Raw genomic sequence first — 7672 nt, forward strand, 5'->3', positions numbered from 1 at the left:
GCCTGGCCATGGGGCCATGGCTTCCTCCACTCCCACAGCCCCCCAGCCTGACAGGGAGGAGCCAGGGGCAGGAGGGGAGTCCACCTCGTACCTGGCAGCGCCGTGGGGCACAGTCAAGCTCCAGGTCCCTGTGGCAGAGAGGGCAGTACCAGTGCCAGGCCTGGATCTGAACCCTTCAGCACTTGCTGGCCAGTGACCTTGGGCAGGTCTCTTAACCTCTCTGAGCCTCAGGTATATCGTCTATAAAATGGTAACTCTTGTGCCTGCCTCCCTGGGTGTTGGAGGATGAGTGTGTGTAAAGGTCTGGGCAACTGTTATAGTCAGGGCAGGGGACGCAGGGCTGGTGGGGGAGCAGCGAGGGGGACAGAAAGGGAAGCAAGAGAGGGAAATGCTAGGGGAGACGAGAACACCGTGGGTCTTTCAGGGTTCTGCAGTTTAGGGTGGTCATTCCACCCTTTGCCACTGTTGCTTCGGCTCTGGCACACGCTTGTCCCTCTGCTGCACCCTCTCTGCCCCACTCCTGGCAAGGCCTCCTTTACAGCCTCAGTGTAAAACCTACCTCATCTGAGAGACCTGCCCTTAAACACCACCACCCCTGCCTGACACACACATCTAGAATAGATCCCTCCCACCTTGTTTTTTCTTTTAACTATTTGCCTGCTTATCTGTTTAACATCCACCTGCCCCCAAGTCAGCCCCAGGAGGGCAAGGAGCACGTTGACTTCACTCACTTCTGAGACAGCACCCCGCACAGTGCCTGGCACAGAGTTTGTGCAGGGTTCCCTCCCTTGTCTGCACCTCAGAGAGGTGACCTCCAGTGCCTGCTGAGTTGGTCCTGCCTCCAGCAGAGACTGGCTGGCTCAGGAGCCCACGTCAGCACTGGCCAATCCCAACCGAAGAGGCTGGTAGAAGGTGGTAAGAGTGAGCGCCAGCCAGAAAAGGAGGGGCGGGCGACACTTGAGAAGGAAGGGTACGGAGGACTTTGGCAGGGTGAGGGGCATTCTAGGTAGGGCAGGTGGCACAGGCCGCCTGGAGATGTGAGCCTCTCAAGCAGTTTGGAGGAGACAGAGCGCTGGGGAGTAGCCATGCAGAGAGGGTGCGAAGGGGCCAAGTGAATGGAAGGGGCCGGGTTGCAAATGACCTTGAAAATTCCACTAAAGTATTTGGCCCTTGTCCTGGGTTATTAAGTGGAGAAGTAACATGGTCAGGTTTGCTTTGCTCAGGTCTCCCAGCGGAGGGCCGCAGGAGGAGGCTGTTGACCTGAGGCCCCAGTCCGGTCTCACATTTCCATCCCCCTTCCCTATTTTTATCCCTTGGTCCTTATTACCATCTAACATATAGTATTTTACTTCTGCTGCGCTGCTTCTCCCGTGACAGCTTTCCTGGGACAGAGTCCTCGCTGGGTCAAGCTGCTCGTGAATCAGACACAATGCACCTTCTTTTGCCACCTGTAGTTGACCCTCTACAGGCCGGTCACCTATATCATCTCCAAGGGCTACCGGCCCACACAGTGGAGGGGTATATGCCTAGGCAGTGCAGGCCCAGCTTGGTGGTGGCCCCATGGCGATAGTGAGCCCTGGCGCTTTGAGAGTCCCAGCCAGATTGTTTCCAGGGCTCTCACTCCTGACATCTCCTCTAACTCTACCCACCCGCAGCCCACCTTTGTGTGTGTGTGTGGGGGGGGAGGTGGCCCATGCTGCTGAGAGGGGAGCTCCCTTCAGCCAGTATTTTGGTCAGGTGGCTGGGTTCAGCAGTAAATCAGCCCCCAAACTTCAACAACGTCACGGTAAGAGTTTCTTGCTCAGTCATGTTACAGCCCAGTGCAGTGGAGGAAGGGTGACGGCAGGGCAAGGCTCTGCTCCACCTAGTGCCTCAGAGACCCAGGCTGCTAGAAGAGCCACCATCTGGACAATCACCAGTCATGGGAAGAGAGGCTATAGAAGCACTTTGTAACATATGTAAATGTCTAATAACTATATTATACGCCAGAAACTAATATAATACTGTATGTCAACTGTAATTCAAAAATAAATGAAAGAAAGAGAGAGAGCATAGAGATCTCTGGCCTGGACTGACACAGGTCACTTCCAGGGACAGCCCACTGGCCAGTGTCCAGGCCTTTAGAAGAGTGGAAGAGCCCACAGATACTGAATGGACAGTGGGCATCTTTACAGCTTGGTAAGTGCCAGATTGGAAAGCAGGTTGGCTCTGCCTGGACATGGAAAGATGAACGACCGAGGATGCAGGGAAAGGTGCGAGTTTTTCCCCAGTTGCCTCCGCCCTCCGCCTGCTCCCTGATTCCTAGAGCACAGCTCTGATAACAACAGCCCCACTGCCTCCGCCTCAGTCTGGCCTCAGTCCCACGCTGCCCCACTTCCTTTGGCTCCCACCGCCCACCCACCCCATGCAACCCTTGAAAGTCACACGAGACTCCCCCGCCCCGCTCTGTGAACATCTGCTTTATTTCCTTTACTCCTCCTGGAATATTATGCCCCATCTCTGCTCCCTGGAATCCTACCCTTCCAGGCCCAGCTCAAATATCACCTCATCCATAGAGGCTTCCAGACCCTTCCCACAGCATTTCATCTGCGTATCAGACATATTTGAGATGGTTTCTCCACCCGCACAGGCTCCTGCAAGTGAAACTGCCCAGCCCTCAGCCTCCACTGAAGGGGCAGCCCCAAGCAGACCATGTGATCTAGCTCTGTCCACTCAAGGACATTGCTCCAGTGGCTCTCCCCTCTCCGTTGGGTCATCCCATCAGCAGGAACACAGGCTGCCATTTCTCCTAGCTATAAAAGAACCTTTTCTGTCACACTTCTCTCTTCTAAACTCAGCTAAAGAGTTGTCCATTCCTCCCCTCCCCTTCTCTCTTGGACCCACTCCCATCAGGTTTTGGCCCCACTGCTCCTCCAAAACTTATTTCGCCAATGTCACCAGTGAGCTCCTAGTTGCTGGACCCAGTGTGCACGCGCTGTCCTCATTCTTGACCCTGCAGCCAAGTTTGACCAGGTGCCCATTGCCCCCCTCCTGATAACACGCTCTTCTAGGAACTCCCAGGACACCACACCTGCCTGGTTTCCTGCCCATCTCTGCTCCTCTCCAGGCTTTCTGTGGGTTCCTCCCCACCTTCGATGTAATGGAGAGTCTCTGGGCTACATCAATCCGTGGACCCCTTCTATCCACACTCCCTCCCTTGATTGGAGCTATCCAACAGAAATTTAACATGAACCACATGCATCATTTAAAATGTTCTAGGAGCCATTTTTAAGAAAGTGAAAAAGAAACAGGTAAAATTAATTTTAATAACATATTTTATCAACCCAATAGAGCCAAAATAGTACCCTTTAAACATGTAATCAGTATAAAAGTTAACTGAGATATTTTACCTCTTTTGGTACTAAATCTTCGAAATCCAGTGTATATTTGACACAGCATATCTCAATCTGGACACTAAATTTTCATTGGAAATTCTTGTTCTGTTTTTAGATTCGATAAGCTCTACAGTTGAAGAGGGAGATTTACATACCCAAGTGGTTCCAAACATACTTAAATTTTTTTTTCCAACAACTACCAAATCAAATACCAGTTTTTACATTTTAAATTAATTAAAATCTAGCTTTTCAGTTGCACAATTTTCACTACGTTCAAGGGCTTAGTAGTCCCATGTGGCCAGGGGGTACTGCATTGGACAGCCCAGCGCTAACATGAGAAAATTGTGCACCTAAATACCAGCAGTTCTGTGCAGATGACTTTCCCATATTTACCTCCAGACAGCACATTTCCTCTGCTCTGCAGACCTGCCTAACTGGTGTCTACTCAACCCTGAACTTGGATGTCTAATGGGCGCCTCACACTTAACCTGTTCAAAACTGTGCCCCAGAGAGGCTCACCCCCTCTCACCAAACCAGCAAGGCCAGTTTCCTCCATCTTGGTTAAAATCAACTGTTTCTTCCTGTTGCCCAGGCCAAAACTTTGGTGCTCTCTTTGACTCCTCTGTCTGTCTCTCTCTCTCCTACCTCATATCTGGCCTGGCAATAAGTCCTGGCAGTCTTTCCTAAAAAGTAATTCCAAAATCCCACCACTCCTTGTCATCTCCACTGCCAGCCCTCGAAGCCGCATCCCATAATCTCCCTTCGGATTACTGCAAGAGCAGCCTAACTGGTCTCCCTGCTTCTGGCCCTGCCCCTGCAATCCGCATGCCAACCAGAGGTCTGCTTTTAAATGAAGTCAGACGTGTCCTTCCTCTGCTCAGAACCCGGCCGGCCGGCCTCCCCATCTCACGCAGGAGAGATGCCCAAATCCTTACAATGGCACCTGACCCCCCCACCCCCGCCCGCCCCACCATCCGCCAGCTTCTTCTTGGCGCCTCTTCCATACTGGCCTCCTGGCTGTTCCTGAAATACAGTAGGCTGACAGACATCTACGTGGCTGGCTCCCTCGATTCCCTCAGGCCTTGTCTCAAAACACACTGTCGCCTTCTCAGTGAGGCTTTCCCAGTCACCTTATCCAAAAGCCCACCTCTCCTAAATGTACACTTATATCCCCCTTCCCTATGCCCCCCCCCGTCCTTATTACCATCTAACATAGTATTTTACTTCTGCTGCGCTGCCTCTCCCATGACAATATAAACTCCAGAAGGGTAGGGACTTTTGTGCGTGTTTGGTTTTGCTGCTGTATCCCCCCAGTGTCTACAATAGTGCCTGGAACCTATTAGACGCTCAGAAAATATTTTAAATGAAAGAATGAACGAATGACTTCCAGGCAGGGAGAAAAGCTGGAGCAAATCCAGGGGCAACTGCTACCTTCAGAAGCCTGAAGCTGAGGTTGGGGTGCCCAGGGCGCTCCACAGGGTGCGGGCTGGGATCTGGGGTGGGAGTGCGCACTGGAACTTTCTCTCTACAGGATGAGAGCGGGCGCTGGAACAGCAGCACCCCGGGAAAGCAGCGGGTAGAGCAGGGCTTCCCGGTCTGGAACCACCTGAGAAGCCGAGAGAATGGAAGAGGCGAACTGGCTTCCTCCGCTACAATTGCTTCGGTCCAAAGAACCCTGGGAGACACGAATGTCAACTCGGAAAAGCAAATCGCGCCTTTAAAATACAAGCGGGTTGGATTTGTTCTGAGGATCCTAAATGACAAATGCCCCAACGGCTGAGCACCGAGGGCGGGCAGGGCTTTGTCCGGGGAGGAGGGGCGCGCGTCACGTGACCGCCAATCGCTCCCCTCTTCCCGGCCCCCCAACCTCGCGGGATCTGCTGTCCGCAAAAAAGGGGCTATGGGGCCGGGCGGTGGGCTAGGCTGGGGAGGGCGGCCGCGGACTCCCGGTGGCGAGTAACTCCTCTCTGATCGCTGCCGCCGGCCGCCCACCAGGGTCTGTGCAGGACGAGGGCAGCGCTGTTTAGCGCAGGCCGTAGGGCCTCCGGTCCCGGGGCCGCTGGGCACGGGCGCGGGGGGAAGGCGGGAGCGCGCCCGCATGCGCGCGCCCGGGCCGTGCTTACAAAGGAGAGCCCTTCCCCGGGCGGACACCGCCTGTCCAGAGAGCCCGTACGCCGCGCGCCTTGGCTGCGACCCAGAGCACCTTGGGGAGCGTCCGCCCGCCGGCTGCTCCCGTGTCCCCAGCTCCCCCAATAGCCGACCCCGCAGCTGCCCTTCATTTCTTTATTTTGGTGGAGGAAGGCGGGGTTATCTATCTTGGAGACGAAAATCTTTCCAGGAAGTTTGTACCTATTAATATTTCAGTTCCTGGCAGCTGCTTTAAGTGCTGGAGGAGGGGGAAGGGCCAAGTTCAATGCCGCGGGAGAGGGGGCTGCTGCGCACAGCCGGCTGTTCTCGGCTGGCCTGAGGCGGCGGGGCCAAGGGGCAGCCCCAGGGCCTCCCGGACAAATCCATTCCCCTCCGTGGGAGGCCGGAGCTGCCAGCTGGTGCCCTTGGGAGCCATGCGCGCTCGGGGACAGAGGCAGGCCTGGAGGCTGCGACGAAACCGCGAGCGAGGGTGCCGGATCTAGGCTTCCCGGAGCAGGGACGACGGAGGGAGCAGAGAGGGCCACCCAGCCATCAGATGTCCGCGATTAGCAGGGGTGGGCGCGGGGAGCGTCCCCGTTCAGATGGCTCAGCCCCGCGAGTGAGGGCTGCAACTATAAATTCCTGGGAGCCCGCGACAGGGAGGCCTCGAGCCCTGACGAGGTCAGGACTATCATTCTGACCTTGGTTCGGCCACAAGACAGGAGAGCGCTGCAGCAGAAACTTGACCTTTTAAAGCTCATATACTCCTTACAACCACCTTGCAAGGTTATCATTATCTCCAATCTACAGAGGGAGTAAAGAGAGCTCACAGGAAGTTAAATGACCTGCTCCAGGTCACAGTGCTGCTGCCCAACAGCGAGGTCCCCGCTTTTTGACATACATCTTGCAAGAAGGGGTTCCTTGGAAGCAAATGCAACAGTATTCTCCCCGTAGTATCAGCCAACAGAGTCATGCCCTGAGGGGAACCACAGGAACAAGAACGACTCTGGACTCAAAACACCAGAGCTTGCCAGATTTTCATAATCCCCTAGGTTCACCACTGAAGAGCCTGCTCCGGCTTTCCAGCCAACCACACATCTGGAACACCAATCATTTTGCCAAAGAAAATGTCTTTTTAACACCCTTCAGGTGCATATGTAGATAAAGAAATTTGGAGTTGTTGGCATAGTCAGCTCCTGACAAAGGTACTTCAAAAGCCAACTGTCCCAGGGTAAAAATTGAAGTCATCACATCCAGCAACGTCACACGGTCTCTTCCCAGGACAGTAGTCCAAAGTCACTCACAGACACTACAGCCACCTTCCTGCTCAGGATTATCGGCCCCTGTCTGCTCAGGAACTCTGTCTGGCTCTGCATGGAGCTCACTGACTTGGGCAAAGGGAAAGTTTGTCTCATGAACCTCCTCATTCTAATCTCTAGGTCCCCTCCCCTCTTAATCCCTCCTCAATCCTAGGTGTTTCTCCCAGGTAGCCAGAGCCCCCACTGGCAGGTGAACCAGAGGGGAGGATGTGACAGACTCAGGCATTTTAAGGTGGACTTGCTGACTAGAAAGTCTCCCCTGACCCCATCTCCTAGGAAAAGTACCCAAAGGAAGCCCTAATGGAACATGAGGAGTGCTGGCTGCCGCCTCTGTCTTCCTGGGATGCCAGGCTTGGTGATCCAGTGGAGGAATTTCAGCCCCTCTGCTGGCTGCAGTCAGCAGGGGAGGCATTTTGGAGCCTTCAGTCTTCAAGCATGGCTGCCTTCTATGAGCTTTCTCTCCCATCCCTGAGTCAAATCCAAAGTGCCCTGCTTCTGTTTGCATTCATGCTGCTGAGGTTTCTGGGAGGGGGATCTGTGAAACAAATGCCCTCTGCCTAGCTTGGGTGGCCCAGGCCCTGCCAGCTGCCTTCACTTTTGGCTGCAGAAAGCCTGCCAGGCTGCAGTGTGCAAGGGCCTGGAACAATGACTGGTAGCATCAGCTATTTTAATGCAGAGTTAGGCACACAATCCTTGCTAAAAATAAATACAAAGGAAAACCCCAAAGTAGCTAAGCCTATTTTAATACCTTTTATTTTTCTTGTTCCTGGCTCTTTTGTCTTCCCCTTGCAACTTGGGAGCTGCATTTTACATGGGGCCCACCCTGAATATTGTCAGGGCTGCCACCCATGT

Source organism: Hipposideros armiger, unplaced genomic scaffold (genome assembly GCF_001890085.2).
Source record: "Hipposideros armiger isolate ML-2016 unplaced genomic scaffold, ASM189008v1 scaffold_293, whole genome shotgun sequence".
Lineage (NCBI taxonomy): Eukaryota > Metazoa > Chordata > Mammalia > Chiroptera > Hipposideridae > Hipposideros > Hipposideros armiger.